This window comes from Triturus cristatus, chromosome 8, assembly GCF_964204655.1.
Source record: "Triturus cristatus chromosome 8, aTriCri1.1, whole genome shotgun sequence".
NCBI classification, from domain to species: domain Eukaryota; kingdom Metazoa; phylum Chordata; class Amphibia; order Caudata; family Salamandridae; genus Triturus; species Triturus cristatus.
In genome coordinates this window covers 1,272,406,012-1,272,427,501 of record NC_140591.1, presented here as the reverse complement: position 1 = coordinate 1,272,427,501, position 21,490 = coordinate 1,272,406,012, and the positions used below count along the sequence as shown (strand labels likewise).

General features: G+C 43.6%; 1 protein-coding gene across 1 annotated transcript in view; it reads right to left on the bottom strand.

Moving 5' to 3' along the window:
* The window catches only part of DPT (dermatopontin), a 315,652-nt gene that overhangs the window by 130,113 nt on the left and 164,049 nt on the right, over positions 1-21,490 (bottom strand). The gene's annotated exons all lie outside the window — the stretch shown is intronic.

Sequence of the window (21,490 nt, the reverse complement as noted above, 5' to 3'; positions counted from 1 at the left end):
ATCAAGAAAATCTTGACTGCACCTTTGACAGAAGGAAGCTTTTTGCCATTGGTGTCCCTAGAGTTTTCCCTGCCCTAGCTAAGATATCAGATGGTGTAACAAATTAATCTGCATAAACAGTGGAGATGGTTTAGGAGAACACAGATTGCATATTCTCATGAGGCCTCCAACAGAGGCACCCTAGAGACACGAAACCAAAAATGGAACAAAAAATTTAAATATAATGTAACATTACTACTTTCATGGGCTCCAGTCTGTACAGCTAGTATGCAGCTGTCAATAAACTACCTAAACTATGCAACGGAATCCAATTGTTTTCACAGGTTAAATGAATCATAAAGGGACTGGAAAAATGCCCCCCACTAGACTGTATTACCACTGGGAACAGGTCAAATCCTTGTGCAACTGTGGGGCATAAATAGTGTTTGATTTTCTTTTACAGTGCAAAGGCATCATATGAAGAATATTCACAACCCTCTCGCTAAGAGCTTCAGCTCTAAGAAGGAGTAGGCTATTGGGTTATTAGTTTAGATGGGTAATAAACACAATTCTTGTCAAGGTGAACCACAAAAGTCACTAAACAAACCTGTGATTAACCCTTTGGTAGCTTAACATAAAAGCAGTCAGGCTTAACTTAGAGGCAATATGTAAAGTATTTATGCAGTACTCAAACAGTAATAAAGTGAAATCACAAAACAAGAAAAGTCCCAAACCAATTTAGAAAAATAGAGTAAAATTTAATAAATACAATGACACGAAAGCAACAAAATTCAAGTTCATGCAGGGTTCCTCAGATTGAGCTTCGCGATGGCAAGGGGTTTGAGGAGTGTGTAATTGGCACGAGCAGCAGGTGGTTACTGGAGGTACGCATTGGCCATTGAGGCAGATGGTCACTGTTTGGTGCGAAGAGCAGGCCGTTGCTGCAGCTCCACATTGGTGGGAGACATGGTAGTTGCTGCTAATACAGACAAATCTACTTGATACGAAGAGATGGTCCCCACTTAAACTTTGTGTTGTTGGTGGGTATCGTGGGGGTCGCAGCTGACGCAAAGAGAAAGTCGTCACCAGAGCTTTGCATTGGCACGCATTGCTGATGATAATTGTTCAGTGTGAAGAGTCTGCTTGCGGTCACAAGGATCCCAAAACGTCTGGATTTTCAGCTTTAACTTAGCACAGGAGGAGTGCACTCTTATGCCAGCCAAGGGTCTAGGACCTAGATGGCAACTCTTAAGGATCAAGGCTTCCTCCAGCAGAGGCAGCCAAATGCAGGGCTAATGCATGTCCAGTTCATGCTGGTCAGCTGGGCAGTTGCAGGGAGGCACCTGGAAGCTTGTTTTGTTCCTGTAACACAAACAGGAGGTCAGCCTTGTAGTCACTTTTAGGGAGCCTGGGTTCAAGGCAAGCAGCTCCAGTCTTCCTTCTTCAGACAGTAAGGCTCTACTTCTGAAGCTTCCACAGGTCCAGGCATGTTCTGATGAGAAGTTCTGAAAGCGCTATCCTTATACCCAGTGTCAGCCTGTGGGTGAGAAATTACCATTTTATTTAACCTTTCCCCTTTCCTGTATAGGGTAACAAAGGGCAGGCAGGCCTTGGTGTAAGCTACATTGCCAGTGGCATGGCAGGTAGCTCTTAAATGTCAAGAAGTGAGTGGTAGCATTGCACTGAGGCTACCCTTTGAGGTTCTGAAGGGGCTGAGTACAACCCCCCAGGGCATCCTGCTCAGGAGAGGAACACCCTACCCCACACCCAAGGCCCTTTGCCCCATGTTTGGAAGGAATACACAGCACAGGACACAGCACTGGAGAGCCATGTATAGTCATGTAAATCTGGACACTGGCAGAAAGCACATTTTGTTTAGACAGACAAATGCTAACTTTCTAAAAGTGTCATTTTCAGAATAGTAACTTAAAAGAGGGTTTTATATTCCAGTTCAAATGAGTGGAAAAAACATTTCTCTTCCCAAATTGTTCATTCAACTATTCCCACATTGAAGTTGTCACTTATTAAGTGTAATAAGGTAACTTAGTGTTAGTCGATGGGAGAGGTAGCCTTACAACAGTAAAAAACATCTTTAAGAGTTTTTCAGTGACCGGACAGTGACCGGACATGTAAAACCTGTGTACACATGCCCTACCTTTTAAATACCATGCACACTTCCCTGTGCCTCTTTAGGACTTACCTTAGGGGAGACTCACAACTATTAGCCTGGCTAAAGATTTATTTTGAAAGGTAGAAACGGAAGAATTAAACTGCATTGCAGTCTGCAGTGGCAGGCCTGAGACATGTTGTGGCATGCTACTTTAGTGAGTGGCACAGTGAGTTCTGCAGCTCACCAGTAGCATTTAATATACAGGCCTTGGGTACATGTAGTACCATTTAATAGGGTCTTATAAGTAAATTAAATGTGCCAATGAACTGTATGCCAATGTTACCATATTTAAAAGAGAGAGCACAATAATTTTGCCAGTAGTTAGCAGCTGTAAAGTGCAGAGTCCTAAAGCCAACAAAAACAATTTCAGGAAAAAGTAGGGGAGTGAAGATAAAATGTTTGGGGGAATGCCACACCAAAAATGCCAAGCTTAACAGGAGGCAATTGTAGCAGTGGACCAAGGTGTGTCGGGACATGTTTCTGGCAGTAAGCCCATGTCAGAATTTTCATCTCGTTCTGGCATTTTGTAAGACCAAACCTGATGTACATGTGCAATGGTTGTATGTGTGAACAGGCACCAGACACACCAAGGGTGTCACAGCTGCAGGATAATGAGGCAGGAGGGCCTCCTCAAACACAACATTTAGTCCTCTGTTCTACTGTATCGGGGGCTCAATGACACTAAGGTCATTTGAAGCAGACAACGCCTTTTATTATATAGAAAAATGAATTGTCTCCATTTATACCTCATTATGGCTACAGACAATTAACTGTGTAACCTTCTCCATCTCTGCACTTTAGGATAACATTTCCAGAACAGCAGATGGGTCAAAAGTCACTTCTGGCATACCACTGTGCTAAACCTGTCAGCCATAGGGTGGCTTCCCCTAATCTTTTTGCTTATTGTCTCCATGTTTTATTGAATCTTTTTGTTGGCCCTAGGACTCTGAGCACTTTACCAATGCTAATTATTGCTAAATTCCAAGTGCTTCTTCCCTAACCATGTGTGTGATTGGTGTATACCTGATTGGATTATTAAATTAACTTGTAAGCCCCTTGGAAGGTGGTATACCATATAGCCAGACCTGTGAGTTAAATGCTACTAATGGGCTGCAGAACTGAATGTGCCGCCCAAATGAGTAGTCTTCCAAACCTGTCTCAGGCCTGCCACTACAGTGCCTGTGTGTGCAGTTTTACTGCCACTTCGACTTGGCATTTAAAACTACTTGCCAAGCTTTAAACTCTCCTTCTAGCACACATAAGTCACCCACAAGGAAGGCCCTAGGTAGCCCTAAGGGCAGGGTACTAACTAAAGATAAAGGTAGGACATGTACTTTTATGTTTTGAATATCCTAGTATTGACACACAGCCTATTTAATTGTTCACTACTGTGAGGTCTACTCCTCTTTGAGGTTAGCATTGGGAATTCTTAAATACACTTTTAAGCTGTAATTCCTGATCAGAGAGGAGTAGCTTTTTCATGTTTCAGAGGTTTGGAATAGTATTGATAAATCCTACTTACTGGTGAAGTTGAATTACACAGTACTATTTTAGAAATGACACTTTTAAAAAGTGGATATTTCTCTGTACTTACTGCTCTGTGTGCCTTGCCGACTGTCTCCAATGCATGTCTGGGGTGGGTGACAGCTACACTTTGTGCATTCCCTCTAGCCAGCCACAAAACAGGAAGGATATGTGTGCCTGAGTACCCAACTACATACATCTGCATTCTGACGGCCTTGTCCGGACAGGATGGAAGGGAGAGGCTAACACTTCACTTGAATAGGTAGCGTCCTGCCCCCATACAAAAAGCTGATTTATCCCCCCATAGATAGCCTGGCATGCAGAAGTGGGCTGAAAGGGGAACCTGTGGACTTCGGAGAGCTGCTTTGAAGTCATCCCCACTTCAATGTATAAGTACTGGGACTCTGACCGCCTAAAATCAGACACTTTTGGTTCTTGAACTGAACTTTTGTCAGAAGGACTGCTGTGCTGCTTAAAGGACTCCTCTTTAGACTAAAGACTTGGAAGGCCTGCTTTTCTCTTGTGTTGCCCTGCTGCCTGCTGCTTTCTGGCTCTGCTGAAGGAGAGCTGGAATCTGCCTTCACTCCAAGTGGTTTCCAAGGGCTTCTTGGCTTGCCTCCTGGTGCTCATTTTGGGAAATCAAAGTCCCTACCCCTGCTCCTTTGCCTGGCTCAATGGAAGTGGCCCAGATGCTTGTAACATGGATTTCAACGCATCTCCTGTCTGCTGGTAGCAGAACTGGTGCATTGACCCGGTTCCGGGAGTACTCAGCACATTGCATTGGAACCCGCGATTTGCTGCCTGAGATCGACACATTGGACAGTGTATCGCCGCTGCTTGGGGAGAATGACGCACCCCCTCGATTGCATGGTAAAAACCAGTGCATTGCTCGATGGCTCTCGACTCCAGCGTCCGTCTTCAGAACTGACACTTTGACTTCACTGCGTGGAGAAGATTAAAGCAGCTCATTGCTTGCAGCCAGGAAAGGTACTTTGTTCACCAGGGCCTGCATGGGTCCCATAGTCGGCTGGCACTTCATGGTGGCCGGCCCAAACTTCAACTCTGTCCCGGTTCCGCGCAACCTAAAGTAACCTTTTTAGTGCTACTTGCTTTTAAGTGCTTTACTACATTTATTCTTTTAAAATTCAGTATCTCAACTTCTATACATTGGATGTTTGTCATTTTGGTCTTGTTTTGTTTATAATATAATCTATTTCTATAAACCTGTGTGGGGTTTTGTTTTTGGTGTATTTATTGTGCTACTGTGTGTGTCTGTGTGTATGTGTTACACAAATACTTTACACATTGACTCTTTAGTTAAGTTGGCTCCTCTGTGCCAAGGTACCAGAGGGTGAGCACAGGTTAACTTTTAGTGTGTATTTAGCTTACCCTGACTGGAATTGTGGCTTCTGCTTGGACAGGTTACATGAATTTTCCAACTAGAAACCCAATTCCTAACATACTGTTTAGGTTGAGTCACAGTTAGCTTTAGGTACCTCTCAAGAGCTTATACAATCTAAACCAAGAGAGGGACAAAAGGCTAGTACCGCTAAGATGTTTTTTTTTCTGATTGTAATTTAGATATTGCTCATTTGACACATATTCATCAGAGTTCCGTAATTGTTTGAATGTAACTTTCAGACATCTCTGGAGGAGTTTTTTCCTCTTTCCTGAAAAAGGCAATTTAATTGGTAGAGCAGTTTCATGAATCCACAATGCGGGTAGGTGAGAATTACACAACAGAGAAGTTTATCTCTGGAAACATTGTCAGAAACTCCTGCACACTTACCCTCCTTGTAGGTGCAGTGCAGCAGGTTGTAGATAGTAAAATAAGAAACTACACCTCAACTTTTCCTCTTTGGAAGGAGACTGGATTGTTACTATGAAGCATTATCTGGGCACCTTTCATGTCCCCATGCAAGGGAAGTACTGACCCTGTTACAGAGTGTGACTGTGATGTGTGTACTTATCTAATGAGTATTATAGATGGGCTTTGCGAGGACGTTCTGTCCCTTCTGTAATATTGGAGTGCCCTGGGCACAGAAAAAGTGGGCAAGATGCTTTTTACAACCCCCAAAAAATGTTTATTTTATAATCCTAGGCAAGAAGTTAAAAGCACCACTGGTAAACCATGACCCATAAAACTTGAATATCAGAAATCTAGAGTAAAAAACCTTATTTAAGTAAGTATGTATGCATGGATGTTTATATGTATGTATGTATTTATTTATTTATAGAGCACTTTCCACCCAAAGGCAACTTGGTGCTGAAATGGATGGCTAAATTCTATTAAAAAAAACACTATGTGAGAAATAAATAAAAGTTATCCTGCGCTGGTGCTAAGAGAGCGGTTAAATCGAACCAAGCAAAAACTTCTCAACAAAGCAGAAAAGGTTTTTGGGTGACCTTCTGGGACAAGGGCAATTCGTTCTAAACTTAGGAACCGAATGGTACAGTGCTCAGCCCCCAGCACAGGCCTTGTAGGCATATGCAATGTTTAATTGTGGGCCGGAGTAGTAAACAGGGTTGGACTGGGGTGCCAAAAGCAGCCCTGGCAAAAAATGTCAAACCACCCCACTCCCTTCATCTCAACCTGCTGTCTCTCTCTTTACATCTATCTCACTCCTTCTCTCCTCTCACTCTTCTCCCTCTCTGATCACTTTCTCTTTACCTTCCTCCCACTCCCTCTTTCTTTCTGGAAGCCTCACCCTGCCTGCTGCTATTAACCTCTGGGAGCTGGGGAAAGAGACAGAGGCATCAAGGAGTGGCCCTGGGCTCAAGCCCAACGAGGAAATACCCAGTGGAATAAAAGGCCTGCCTGGCCTTGGTTGGAACATAAATTGTGCTAGGGCTGATAGAGAAATATGCTCGAAGGCAAAAAAATTCGGTGCCATAAAATAATTATGTCAAAGATTTGGAATTTGACTTCTTGAGCCACCTGCAAACAGTGAAGCTGTCTACAGGCGGCAGACACATGGCCATATATTCTTGATTGAGAGATCATCCAAGCAGATCAGCGGGGAGTAGAGTTTTGGAGGTACAGAGCGGAATATTTTTCCAAGGGCTTTGAGTATGACTTCACATGAGGAGTTGATATCTTTGATCTGGGTCTTAACAGACAAGCCATCATCCAAGTAAATTCCTAGAGATTTAACATCGGAAGAAGTAAGTGGCCGAGAGCCCAACTCTGTATGGCAGAAGGAGTTGTCACCTCAGAATTGACTAGAAGCATCAGCTGTCAGATCCTATACACAAGCACAAACCTGATTCCGCTTCCAACAGGAGTGATGAATAGCCCACAACACGCCCACTCTATGTTGTAACCGTTAGTGTGGAACAGGTGCTTGCAACACCGAATGGGCAAAAGGCAGGTGGAGGAGAAAGAGAGAGAGAAAGAGGGGGGACATAGATAGAGAGAGTGAGAGAGAAAGAGGGGGGGGGGAGAGAGAGAGAGAGAGTGAGAGAGAGAGAGAGAGAGAGAGAGGGAGAGAGAGAGAGTCTCTCACTCTCAATTCAAGCTCTGTGAATGTGGAATCTTGATTGTGTTATGACATGCAGTCTGTTGTAGTTTAATTGTACTAATTTGTGAGTGAAGACCCAAAGTGCAAAGGGAAGTCTCATTATACAGGTGAATATGTATATCACTTATTCATGTGGATATATCAGCCTGGGGTCATATCTTGATAGTTCTCCGCATAGACGAGTGCCTGTTTTTTTCACTTGAGGGGTCTAAAGTTCAAACGTATAATTTGGAGTTTTACTGAGTTAATGCACAAACTTTAAACAGAACAAGTCGAAAACAGTGAGCAGAGACTGTCCAACTTCTTCCAAGTGCTGCCCCCTACTTTCTAATAGGTTAGCTTGACAGGAGGTGGTTTGGCATAGGGGACAAGCTGCTTCTTTTCCATTCTCTCCAGCACCAGCCATCGGAGGAGAGTGAAGTCAGTGGTGGACGGTAGTTAAAAGTGTCATGAGGCAGGGTCTCCTTTCTCACAGAATTTGTTGACACCCCATATCTCCTGTTTGTCCCTCTTGCCTCATCTACCCTGTCCATCACTTGTTTCTCCACCGCTCTGCTTTTTACTAGATGTCTGCTATGTCCCCGCTTCTACTCACCCACTTGAATCCATGTGACAAATACCCTGCGGCTACCCGGCACATCATTTAGCTCAGAGCACAGCATCACTGCCTGACTCTAAGATAACCCATCTTTGTGTTTGCCAGGAAAACAATGCAGCCATGCTTGCCCTAAAGCATGAAAGGGGGGAAGATTATGGTAGCTACAGACCATCCCACCTGGCTGCTCCTGATTGGAGAAAGGACAAGCCTCCAGAGAGGGACAAAGGAGGTCAGAATTAGCCTGGGTCAACCCTTCCGATAAGACAAAATGAGGTCGTGTGCAGCAGAATAAGGAACCAGCTGAGGATCCTGTGGTTAGTATCTTCATGACAGACCACCAAAATCAAGGGAGATGATCATTATCCAATATGTGTGCAGACCAGGCCTTCTTTTTCTATTGTGATCTAAGCCATCTCATATGAATGAAGCCTCCAGCTGATGTTGACCATGGCCCATTCCACTTGGTCAATTACCTGTCAATGGCATAACACAAATAATGGGATCCACTTGCAAAATGTGGTCAGGGGTCCCCTGTACTTGTCCAATTCTTGGAATTACCAGGTCTAGTAAGAGACACACCAGCAGTATTCAAATAGGATCACTAGAGAAGCAACTGGTACCTTTCCCCAGTTGCCCCTAAGATAAGGACACCAACCCAATAGTTGTGTTTACACGGTTCCCCTAGACTCCCATATCTCATGAATACTCATAGGCCTTAGGCTGAATGAGGTACCCCGTGGTGTGGGAGCTGCAAAGGCATGTGTTGACCCCCGCCGGCCTATGGGAGAAAATTGCCAAGCATTTGCTGGAGGTGTATATCTACTGGTAGAGTGAAGTTCGATTTTATGAGTATTGGCTTTTTTAAAATAGCCTTTCTATAGGCGATAAAATTTCAGACTAATCAATCAATCAATCAATCAATTAATCAACCAACCAGTACTTGTTAAGCGCGGCTACTCACCCGTGAGGGTCTCAAGGCGCTGGGAAGGTCAGCACGGATTGCAGGTATGACTGGGCACTGTGGTTCATTCGAAGGGCCAGGTCTTGAGATCCTTACTGAATTGTATCAGAGACAGGGATAGCCTGAGGTGGAGAGGCTTAGTGTTCCATGATTTGTCAGTGAGGTAGGAGAAGGATCTTCATCTGGTCCTGGTTTTGTGGATCTGAGGGATGGTGGCGAGGTCCACTGGGCGGAGCGGAGGTGTCTATGTGGTGGGTACATGGAATGAGAGGTGATGGTTTAGGTATGCTGTACCGACATCGTGGAGGGCTTTGTAGGCATCTGTGAAGAGCTTGAAGGTGGCTCTTTTGTCGACTGAAAGCCAGTGGAGTTCTCGTAGGTGTTTGGAGATGTGGCTGCGGTGGGGGATGTTGAGGAACAGTCTGGCTGTGACGTTCTGACTAAGGGAACCAAGTGGCCAGATTAGGGGCATTATTACGGCGTATTAAGGTAAGAATGATGACCCAGTTGGCCCTATTGAGTATGAAATACTAAAATATTCCTACTAGACCAAAATAATCCAGTCCAACATTTGTGTTTGGGGTTCATCAGTATGTAGAATGGCTTGTGTACATTGCGATTGGATCATCCCATGGCCTACTTTTGGTTTTAATACATTTTCATTAACGGTTTATAGCTGATGAAGTGGACATTATCACCAAGTACCTCGGAAGTCTCAGTTCTTAGCTGCATCGAGGACATTAAGAACACATAGATGTATAGAACATCACCACTGGGATGTCCAAGTCAAGTACCCACTTTTCCCTACAATAGTTCTTTCCCATTTGGTGCTAGATGATAACTTTTCCATCATCAGGAGTGTCCAGAATTTTTCCATCCACATGTTTGGAGTCTGGACCAGTGCCTTGCCCCAGAACGCCAAATTGGTCTACTTGGCCACCAAAAGCATTGGGAAGTTACTCTCCCTATTGCCTACCTGTACTCCCAGTACATGTTAAAGGCCAGTGTACATTTTGATGAATTGCATTAATGTACACTATCCATCCAACCCAAATATGCTGTCCCCACTTTCTTGTTGGGTCGAACATTTTTATGTTAGATGGAAAATGTGAGGGACTATTCACAAAGGTGAGTTTACACGAGTAGACCCACACATGTAAATATGTTTTTAGGCTATTCACCATTTCTAAGTGCAAAGTTAGAACAAAGTGTAGACTTGCATGTCTCCATCCCTTGAAACAGGGTGGAGCCAAATGTTTGGGTGCAAAGCTACTACTAGTAACTTTTCACATGTAGGCGACTATTTGAAATCACTGTAGAGCTCAATGAAGAATTGAACTCAAAATGAGCCATGAAGTATTCGGCATACTTGCTTCACTTCAGCCAGTTCACTGACTTAAAATGTATCGTTTTTCCATGGACAATAACAGTGATTATTCCTTTAAAAAAAATAAAAAAAGATTGTATTAGTGCTTGCAGAGATATATGAGTCCTTTCTCAATTCTCTTTTCACCACATCGAAGTTTCTGCACAACCTGTCTAAAATCAGGGAACAGAAAAATCTTGATATTGTTGCACAGTAGCAGACCACATATAATAACTGAATAATGGCATTCTGATGTATAAAGCTGAGAAGGCTGTGATGCCTCCGGGTAATGCCCTGGTCTCAGAGACAAAGACTGTGCTCGATAGGCCAGTTCAAATAAGAAAAACTTGAAAAAGTGATTGGGATTAAGGTGGGTCAGTTTACATCCCTTAGAAATAATTTTCTGTTTTCTTTTCCTCTCTCTTCAGACCTGTCGCTATGTAGATGTTATTGCAGTGGTGGAGAACCACTGTATCTTCAACTTGTGTTTCCAGATGTCCAGAATACTCCCTGAAGGCGTGTGGCACCTCAGAGGCTTAACCCCTTCCCTGCGGGGGTAATTACCCTGCGGTGCGGGGGGCGGCGCCGCTGTGCTCGTGACGAGCTCAGCTTGTCATGACTCACAGTGGAGCTGTGCTCATGACGAGCTGAGCTCGTCACGACCCCGCCCACTGATTAATTCTCCCGCACAGGCGGGGAATTAATCGCGCATGGGCGGGCCGCGGCAGTTATGACGAGCTGAGCTCGTCATGAGCATGGAAGGGGTTAATACATCAACTTTGGTTTGAGTGCTCCTGCTCTCGAATATAGTCGTCCCTTCTCATATACTTTGGAAGTCTGTTCTTAGAAGGTGCATGCCCCCCCACCAGTGTTAAAGTGCAAGATCGTCTTGGTATCTTTGACTGCAAGAAGCACTTCAAGCAGGGAGGGTTCTAATGCTCCCTCATCTGGATCTTGCGATGACCTCAAAGGTTGCGGACAGTTCTGCATATTCTATTGGTGCTTCATAGGGACTACACACTTCTATAGTTTGTTTTGCTTATGTGATTGGAGATGCCTATCTTGACCCATAACCTCACTCGCCAGTGTCAAAAGGGCCAACAAGGATGCTGTGGAATCATCTCAGACCACCTTATTCGTTCATCAGACCTCTGTCTTCTTCCAGACCAGGGCATGCCACAATAAGATCAAGCAAACCATTCAATGTGCACCTGTGACCAAGAGCCCAAGGGTGATCCCTTCAGCTAACTCAACAGGATAAATGAGATAACAGAATGTAACTTTCAGACATCTCTGGAGGAGTTTTTTCCTCTTTCCTGAAAAAGGCAATTTAATTGGTAGAGCAGTTTCATGAATCCACAATGCGGGTAGGTGAGAATTACACAACAGAGAAGTTTATCTCTGGAAACATTGTCAGAAACTCCTGCACACTTACCCTCCTTGTAGGTGCAGTGCAGCAGGTTGTAGATAGTAAAATAAGAAACTACACCTCAACTTTTCCTCTTTGGAAGGAGACTGGATTGTTACTATGAAGCATTATCTGGGCACCTTTCATGTCCCCATGCAAGGGAAGTACTGACCCTGTTACAGAGTGTGACTGTGATGTGTGTACTTATCTAATGAGTATTATAGATGGGCTTTGCGAGGACGTTCTGTCCCTTCTGTAATATTGGAGTGCCCTGGGCACAGAAAAAGTGGGCAAGATGCTTTTTACAACCCCCAAAAAATGTTTATTTTATAATCCTAGGCAAGAAGTTAAAAGCACCACTGGTAAACCATGACACATAAAACTTGAATATCAGAAATCTAGAGTAAAAAACCTTATTTAAGTAAGTATGTATGCATGGATGTTTATATGTATGTATGTATTTATTTATTTATAGAGCACTTTCCACCCAAAGGCAACTTGGTGCTGAAATGGATGGCTAAATTCTATTAAAAAAAACACTATGTGAGAAATAAATAAAAGTTATCCTGCGCTGGTGCTAAGAGAGCGGTTAAATCGAACCAAGCAAAAACTTCTCAACAAAGCAGAAAAGGTTTTTGGGTGACCTTCTGGGACAAGGGCAATTCGTTCTAAACTTAGGAACCGAATGGTACAGTGCTCAGCCCCCAGCACAGGCCTTGTAGGCATATGCAATGTTTAATTGTGGGCCGGAGTAGTAAACAGGGTTGGACTGGGGTGCCAAAAGCAGCCCTGGCAAAAAATGTCAAACCACCCCACTCCCTTCATCTCAACCTGCTGTCTCTCTCTTTACATCTATCTCACTCCTTCTCTCCTCTCACTCTTCTCCCTCTCTGATCACTTTCTCTTTACCTTCCTCCCACTCCCTCTTTCTTTCTGGAAGCCTCACCCTGCCTGCTGCTATTAACCTCTGGGAGCTGGGGAAAGAGACAGAGGCATCAAGGAGTGGCCCTGGGCTCAAGCCCAACGAGGAAATACCCAGTGGAATAAAAGGCCTGCCTGGCCTTGGTTGGAACATAAATTGTGCTAGGGCTGATAGAGAAATATGCTCGAAGGCAAAAAAAATCGGTGCCATAAAATAATTATGTCAAAGATTTGGAATTTGACTTCTTGAGCCACCTGCAAACAGTGAAGCTGTCTACAGGCGGCAGACACATGGCCATATATTCTTGATTGAGAGATCATCCAAGCAGATCAGCGGGGAGTAGAGTTTTGGAGGTACAGAGCGGAATATTTTTCCAAGGGCTTTGAGTATGACTTCACATGAGGAGTTGATATCTTTGATCTGGGTCTTAACAGACAAGCCATCATCCAAGTAAATTCCTAGAGATTTAACATCGGAAGAAGTAAGTGGCCGAGAGCCCAACTCTGTATGGCAGAAGGAGTTGTCACCTCAGAATTGACTAGAAGCATCAGCTGTCAGATCCTATACACAAGCACAAACCTGATTCCGCTTCCAACAGGAGTGATGAATAGCCCACAACACGCCCACTCTATGTTGTAACCGTTAGTGTGGAACAGGTGCTTGCAACACCGAATGGGCAAAAGGCAGGTGGAGGAGAAAGAGAGAGAGAAAGAGGGGGGACATAGATAGAGAGAGTGAGAGAGAAAGAGGGGGGGAGAGAGAGAGAGAGAGAGTGAGAGAGAGAGAGAGAGAGAGAGAGGGAGAGAGAGAGAGTCTCTCACTCTCAATTCAAGCTCTGTGAATGTGGAATCTTGATTGTGTTATGACATGCAGTCTGTTGTAGTTTAATTGTACTAATTTGTGAGTGAAGACCCAAAGTGCAAAGGGAAGTCTCATTATACAGGTGAATATGTATATCACTTATTCATGTGGATATATCAGCCTGGGGTCATATCTTGATAGTTCTCCGCATAGACGAGTGCCTGTTTTTTTCACTTGAGGGGTCTAAAGTTCAAACGTATAATTTGGAGTTTTACTGAGTTAATGCACAAACTTTAAACAGAACAAGTCGAAAACAGTGAGCAGAGACTGTCCAACTTCTTCCAAGTGCTGCCCCCTACTTTCTAATAGGTTAGCTTGACAGGAGGTGGTTTGGCATAGGGGACAAGCTGCTTCTTTTCCATTCTCTCCAGCACCAGCCATCGGAGGAGAGTGAAGTCAGTGGTGGACGGTAGTTAAAAGTGTCATGAGGCAGGGTCTCCTTTCTCACAGAATTTGTTGACACCCCATATCTCCTGTTTGTCCCTCTTGCCTCATCTACCCTGTCCATCACTTGTTTCTCCACCGCTCTGCTTTTTACTAGATGTCTGCTATGTCCCCGCTTCTACTCACCCACTTGAATCCATGTGACAAATACCCTGCGGCTACCCGGCACATCATTTAGCTCAGAGCACAGCATCACTGCCTGACTCTAAGATAACCCATCTTTGTGTTTGCCAGGAAAACAATGCAGCCATGCTTGCCCTAAAGCATGAAAGGGGGGAAGATTATGGTAGCTACAGACCATCCCACCTGGCTGCTCCTGATTGGAGAAAGGACAAGCCTCCAGAGAGGGACAAAGGAGGTCAGAATTAGCCTGGGTCAACCCTTCCGATAAGACAAAATGAGGTAGTGTGCAGCAGAATAAGGAACCAGCTGAGGATCCTGTGGTTAGTATCTTCATGACAGACCACCAAAATCAAGGGAGATGATCATTATCCAATATGCGTGCAGACCAGGCCTTCTTTTTCTATTGTGATCTAAGCCATCTCATATGAATGAAGCCTCCAGCTGATGTTGACCATGGCCCATTCCACTTGGTCAATTACCTGTCAATGGCATAACACAAATAATGGGATCCACTTGCAAAATGTGGTCAGGGGTCCCCTGTACTTGTCCAATTCTTGGAATTACCAGGTCTAGTAAGAGACACACCAGCAGTATTCAAATAGGATCACTAGAGAAGCAACTGGTACCTTTCCCCAGTTGCCCCTAAGATAAGGACACCAACCCAATAGTTGTGTTTACACGGTTCCCCTAGACTCCCATATCTCATGAATACTCATAGGCCTTAGGCTGAATGAGGTACCCCGTGGTGTGGGAGCTGCAAAGGCATGTGTTGACCCCCGCCGGCCTATGGGAGAAAATTGCCAAGCATTTGCTGGAGGTGTATATCTACTGGTAGAGTGAAGTTCGATTTTATGAGTATTGGCTTTTTTAAAATAGCCTTTCTATAGGCGATAAAATTTCAGACTAATCAATCAATCAATCAATCAATTAATCAACCAACCAGTACTTGTTAAGCGCGGCTACTCACCCGTGAGGGTCTCAAGGCGCTGGGAAGGTCAGCACGGATTGCAGGTATGACTGGGCACTGTGGTTCATTCGAAGGGCCAGGTCTTGAGATCCTTACTGAATTGTATCAGAGACAGGGATAGCCTGAGGTGGAGAGGCTTAGTGTTCCATGATTTGTCAGTGAGGTAGGAGAAGGATCTTCATCTGGTCCTGGTTTTGTGGATCTGAGGGATGGTGGCGAGGTCCACTGGGCGGAGCGGAGGTGTCTATGTGGTGGGTACATGGAATGAGAGGTGATGGTTTAGGTATGCTGTACCGACATCGTGGAGGGCTTTGTAGGCATCTGTGAAGAGCTTGAAGGTGGCTCTTTTGTCGACTGAAAGCCAGTGGAGTTCTCGTAGGTGTTTGGAGATGTGGCTGCGGTGGGGGATGTTGAGGAACAGTCTGGCTGTGACGTTCTGACTAAGGGAACCAAGTGGCCAGATTAGGGGCATTATTACGGCGTATTAAGGTAAGAATGATGACCCAGTTGGCCCTATTGAGTATGAAATACTAAAATATTCCTACTAGACCAAAATAATCCAGTCCAACATTTGTGTTTGGGGTTCATCAGTATGTAGAATGGCTTGTGTACATTGCGATTGGATCATCCCATGACCTACTTTTGGTTTTAATACATTTTCATTAACGGTTTATAGCTGATGAAGTGGACATTATCACCAAGTACCTCGGAAGTCTCAGTTCTTAGCTGCATCGAGGACATTAAGAACACATAGATGTATAGAACATCACCACTGGGATGTCCAAGTCAAGTACCCACTTTTCCCTACAATAGTTCTTTCCCATTTGGTGCTAGATGATAACTTTTCCATCATCAGGAGTGTCCAGAATTTTTCCATCCACATGTTTGGAGTCTGGACCAGTGCCTTGCCCCAGAACGCCAAATTGGTCTACTTGGCCACCAAAAGCATTGGGAAGTTACTCTCCCTATTGCCTACCTGTACTCCCAGTACATGTTAAAGGCCAGTGTACATTTTGATGAATTGCATTAATGTACACTATCCATCCAACCCAAATATGCTGTCCCCACTTTCTTGTTGGGTCGAACATTTTTATGTTAGATGGAAAATGTGAGGGACTATTCACAAAGGTGAGTTTACACGAGTAGACCCACACATGTAAATATGTTTTTAGGCTATTCACCATTTCTAAGTGCAAAGTTAGAACAAAGTGTAGACTTGCATGTCTCCATCCCTTGAAACAGGGTGGAGCCAAATGTTTGGGTGCAAAGCTACTACTAGTAACTTTTCACATGTAGGCGACTATTTGAAATCACTGTAGAGCTCAATGAAGAATTGAACTCAAAATGAGCCATGAAGTATTCGGCATACTTGCTTCACTTCAGCCAGTTCACTGACTTAAAATGTATCGTTTTTCCATGGACAATAACAGTGATTATTCCTTTAAAAAAAATAAAAAAAGATTGTATTAGTGCTTGCAGAGATATATGAGTCCTTTCTCAATTCTCTTTTCACCACATCGAAGTTTCTGCACAACCTGTCTAAAATCAGGGAACAGAAAAATCTTGATATTGTTGCACAGTAGCAGACCACATATAATAACTGAATAATGGCATTCTGATGTATAAAGCTGAGAAGGCTGTGATGCCTCCGGGTAATGCCCTGGTCTCAGAGACAAAGACTGTGCTCGATAGGCCAGTTCAAATAAGAAAAACTTGAAAAAGTGATTGGGATTAAGGTGGGTCAGTTTACATCCCTTAGAAATAATTTTCTGTTTTCTTTTCCTCTCTCTTCAGACCTGTCGCTATGTAGATGTTATTGCAGTGGTGGAGAACCACTGTATCTTCAACTTGTGTTTCCAGATGTCCAGAATACTCCCTGAAGGCGTGTGGCACCTCAGAGGCTTAACCCCTTCCCTGCGGGGGTAATTACCCTGCGGTGCGGGGGGCGGCGCCGCTGTGCTCGTGACGAGCTCAGCTTGTCATGACTCACAGTGGAGCTGTGCTCATGACGAGCTGAGCTCGTCACGACCCCGCCCACTGATTAATTCTCCCGCACAGGCGGGGAATTAATCGCGCATGGGCGGGCCGCGGCAGTTATGACGAGCTGAGCTCGTCATGAGCATGGAAGGGGTTAATACATCAACTTTGGTTTGAGTGCTCCTGCTCTCGAATATAGTCGTCCCTTCTCATATACTTTGGAAGTCTGTTCTTAGAAGGTGCATGCCCCCCCACCAGTGTTAAAGTGCAAGATCGTCTTGGTATCTTTGACTGCAAGAAGCACTTCAAGCAGGGAGGGTTCTAATGCTCCCTCATCTGGATCTTGCGATGACCTCAAAGGTTGCGGACAGTTCTGCATATTCTATTGGTGCTTCATAGGGACTACACACTTCTATAGTTTGTTTTGCTTATGTGATTGGAGATGCCTATCTTGACCCATAACCTCACTCGCCAGTGTCAAAAGGGCCAACAAGGATGCTGTGGAATCATCTCAGACCACCTTATTCGTTCATCAGACCTCTGTCTTCTTCCAGACCAGGGCATGCCACAATAAGATCAAGCAAACCATTCAATGTGCACCTGTGACCAAGAGCCCAAGGGTGATCCCTTCAGCTAACTCAACAGGATAAATGAGATAACAGAAATGGCATGGTGGAGGTCAGCCCATCAATGAAAAGTTACTCTAATATCACTACGTAGGGTTCTGTTGCTACCTACCGGGGCAGTAAGAGGACCTGTTCGTATCTTCGAGATGTGGTCAACACAATGGTCAGTAGGGTGCCCAGCGGCTTGTGAATTTCATCTGCACATCAAAATAGCCAATTTTGTCTTCCAATCTCTGTTTTTCCACCAATTCCACTTGCTAGAGGACCAGCACAGTGGCCAATGACACCAGAATGCCAAGGCAGATCCGCTTATTTGCTTGGCTGTAGAGCACCTTCGATTTTGTTTAGATGCTCCAGGGCTTCATGTATTGCTGGCGAATCACCACTAACAGCCTGCCCACCACTAAAACAGCGAAGGGAGTTACCTGCGATACCTGCTTTCTATTGTGCCATGCTGGTGTAGGAATTTGATCTTGCACAGCACATTTCCAGGGGGAGGTGGCTGCCCATCGGTAGCAGAATCTCCACAAAGAACCCTAAATGTATTCTGCCTTTAACTCTGAGCTTGTTAAACAAGCTCATGGCCCTGTCACTGGGCCTGCCCAATATAAGATGGCTTGCCTTGCTTCCTATTGAGAGCAGCGCCCGGTTGAAGTGACACCCTGTCCTCTTCTGCCTTCTGCACCTCAAGGTCACAGGGCAAGCCAGCTCTGTCTGGCCAGCTGTTGTGCCCGGGGCTATTTCTAGACTACCCTCGGTTTTAATTCTGACATTTAGAAGCTGTAGATTCACTGACTGGATCAGGATGTTGTAGGTGAAGAAATGAGAAATGCAAATCTGAATTTACTATTTCACAATGTAAATTATCATTAGTACAGGTTTACCATTGCAAATTATATGGACATCCCAAAGCTAGGATAATAAGGGCTGTCAATTTCTGTAGACATTGCATTTACATCTGATAGAAGATTGACAAATAACAGAGTATATGTAAGAAATATATAAGTAAGAACCTAATTGTTGACAGTACACATATTGTCTTCATGCTAAAACGTGTCAAAGAGGATTGGGTGGTTGAGAATAGATAGGTGGACAACATATTTTAGTAAGAGCTAGATCTGATTCATGTCGTGTTACCAAAATATCAGATGACAGCTCATAAAGGTGTATTTAGTTAATAGCCAGCACACAACACAAAAGACCAGCCACACATTCTGAGATGTCTAATGTGTACTCGAGACACATTAGTGGTTTTACACGAAAAGTGAGTGAACAGGAACACGCTTGCCCTTCGAACTCACCACCATTTTTTATTTAAATGACTGCATGTTGCAACTAGAATAGTTGATCCTGTGAAATGGGAAAGAACGAAAGGCACAAGGCATACAGAACATATTGGCAGTGGAAACGATGAAACATAGCAACATGCTTCCGTGTAAGCAAATTGTCTAGAAATGGTTGTATCTGCTCTAAATGTCTTCCATACATAAAATCATTATATAGTTAAACATAAACTGTTCAGAAGCGTCATCTCACACTGAATTAAATGTGTTCATTTCAGCTGAAAATGATTACATGGATAATGATTGCAGATGTCTAGCTGCCCTACATAAATTTACTTATGGAATACCAATGGCTGATATAGCAGTAGGGTGAGATATTCGAATATTAACTAAATAAGATAATTTTCTATCTTGGGTACGGTCACTCGGTAATTCCAACTCATCAGGACGGCCCGTGCATTACTGGAAGAGACTTTGGTCCAATCCGGACCTGGAAACTTATAGAGATGACTTTCTGGAGCTCTGGCCCGTAATAAAACATATGAATATCCCCTGGTTAATCTATGTTAGGGATATTTGCCGCAAGATTGGTCGCCAGGAACTCTGGGATACTCCAGGAATCTCTTGCCCAGTTGTTTCTAAAACCAATCTTGTTGAAGAAATCAGGCATTTTAATCTACTCCGCTTGCATATGAACTCAAATGTAGGTAGGATGACTGAGCAGTTTCTTTTGGTTAAACCAAATTATGAAAGGGAGTTATTTTTGGATGTGATTTTTCCCCCTGTTGCCAGGAAGTTATATGTCCAATTTAGAATAGGCACCCTACCACTCAGGTCTTTTACTTCTAGATGGGACACCAACAAAAGTACTTTATGCCCTGCATGTGGTTACAAACAGGAGGATGAAAACCATGTGTTTTTCTTTTGCCCAACGTACCGCACTCACAGAAAACGCTGGGTAAAATCAATTTGTAAGAATCTTGGTTTTAGAGATTGTGCCAACGCCCTGCGAGTTTTAAAATACGACACCCATCCCCCAATTGTCTTTGCTGTCTCACGTTTCTTAAATGCTGTATGGTTGCAGCGTAGGAAATTTTCCACCAATTGTTAATTACTTGGATATTTTAAATTTAATTGGTTTTGTATTTTGCTTTGGTGGCTGAAATGTGTTCTGCTTTGGACAAAAAACTGTTGTTATGTATTGTTGCTTTTATGGCCCCTTGTGGCCGAAATAAAGTTTATGAATGAATGATTATTTTTTGTCCAGTGTTCTTTTTGAAAACCTGTGAATCTGCAGTGTTACTTCTGAAAACCTTTATAGGCTATACATTTTGTTCAATCAGTTCAACAGAGGTGAGCCAAGGGTACAACTAGCAGAGTGCCAGTGATTGCCAAAAGAAACCCCACGACTGGAACATGATGTCTCTGATAGCAGGGAGATATGTGATATCATTATTTATGGAAAAGGAAGTATGCTCCTGTGACACATTAATAGCAGACCTACTTGGCCACAAAGACGTATTATTGTGTCATAAAAAATGGCGAAGAGATTGGATCTGAGAGGGGATTGGGATTCAGGTTTAATGGAGGCAGCAGGGAGGTTGTGGGAACAGAGTTGTATCGTCAAAGTTAAAATTGAAAACAGAGATGAGCTCTTTTTCATAAATGTGAGCTTGGCTTTAGGTACTTGGGCAGCCATAACAAGTATTGCAATAACATTGCAGCAGCTAAAATTCATATTTAAAATACACATTCACAAGGCTGAAAAAACATATATACCAAAATACATGGAATCAGATTCATGACGGTTTGGTTTTTGAGCAGAAGTCACAGATTGGTTGCAGTCTTCCAAATTCACACCCTAACCGATTTCACAAATTAAATTTGTGTCAAATTGAACGTTATTGCAGTTGTAATATGTTACTTTCTATTTTAATAGTGCCAGAGTCTGAATAATCATGTTTGTGATAGCTTTTAAGGAGATTTACCAAATCCAATTCACAAATGTGTTCAGGTATTGACCCAAAACACTCTGGCAAACCCAATAAACTAAAATTGTGAGAAAGTTCATCTACCCGTGACTTTCCCAGATTTTTCTCTGGGGAATCCCTCAACTCTTGTACCTCTACTGCAATCTGAGGCTTGCTCAAAGATCCACAGTTGCTACATTCTCTGCCTAAAATGGGGGTTCCCTTCTTTGCCAGTCAGCCCCCATTAATCTAGATTGGCAGGATATTGTGCTGCTAGGCAGTATGAAACATTGATACCATCGGATTATAATTTGCCTGCAGGCGTACAGGGCCATCCATCTCCAGCCACCTTTGTGATTATGGAATATGAATATTGCTCACAATATGTGTCCTTGTGTATGCCACAAAAAAGCCAATGAGTCTTGCCTGCAAGTACACCTCTCTAGTGAAAGGTATTGGTTCAAATTATTTTATTCAGTTTTTATGACTTCCCTAGAGATTAAATAACATTTAAAAAAATATACTTTTGAAAACAATCTCTCAGATTGGAAAACATAATTTCAGAAGTCCTCCAAACAGAAATTCCAGAGAGTAGGTCCGCCCAGAATGTTTAGATTTTTTAAAGATTCAAACAATAACCATACAAAAAGGGGAAATAAGGGTTGGATTCTCTAATAAGGCTGAACAAAGTGCAGTAAGGTGTTTCTGTTCAATCTTTCTTTTGTCCAGACAACATTGGACTCTGTCTCCACAATCTGTGTAAATCCCCTGCTGCTTATGTTCTTGGGCC